This window comes from Vombatus ursinus, unplaced genomic scaffold, assembly GCF_900497805.2.
Source record: "Vombatus ursinus unplaced genomic scaffold, bare-nosed wombat genome assembly UNPS02014855.1, whole genome shotgun sequence".
NCBI lineage: Eukaryota > Metazoa > Chordata > Mammalia > Diprotodontia > Vombatidae > Vombatus > Vombatus ursinus.
In genome coordinates this window covers 3474-3788 of record NW_020954633.1, presented here as the reverse complement: position 1 = coordinate 3788, position 315 = coordinate 3474, and the positions used below count along the sequence as shown (strand labels likewise).

Genomic DNA, 315 nt, shown 5'->3' with positions numbered 1-315 from the left:
GGCACACCCACCAACTGTGGGCGTCCTTCAAGGCTCCGTCCTGAGGATTCTCCTCGTCACCTCCAGAGAAGTGACTCCCAGTTCCACAGAGCCAGCCCTAGTCTTTCTCCTAGTCATTGGATGGACACAGGAGCACGTTAACTAGCCCAACTCTCCTCATTTTACAGATGAGGAAACTGAGGCCGGCCTGCACCACCTCCATGTGGAATTTCCATCAGCTTCTCAAACCCTCCCCCTCAGCCCTCCTTCCCCCCACTGTGCTGTGCCCCTCCTCCAACTTCCCGACTGCAGCCAAAGAGTGAAGACCTCGGCCTA

At 56.8% G+C, this 315-nt stretch overlaps 1 protein-coding gene across 1 annotated transcript in view; it reads right to left on the bottom strand.

The window, feature by feature from the left end:
- SPIB (Spi-B transcription factor) overlaps nt 1–315 on the bottom strand; it is a 15188-nt gene that overhangs the window by 11406 nt on the left and 3467 nt on the right. The window lies entirely within an intron of this gene.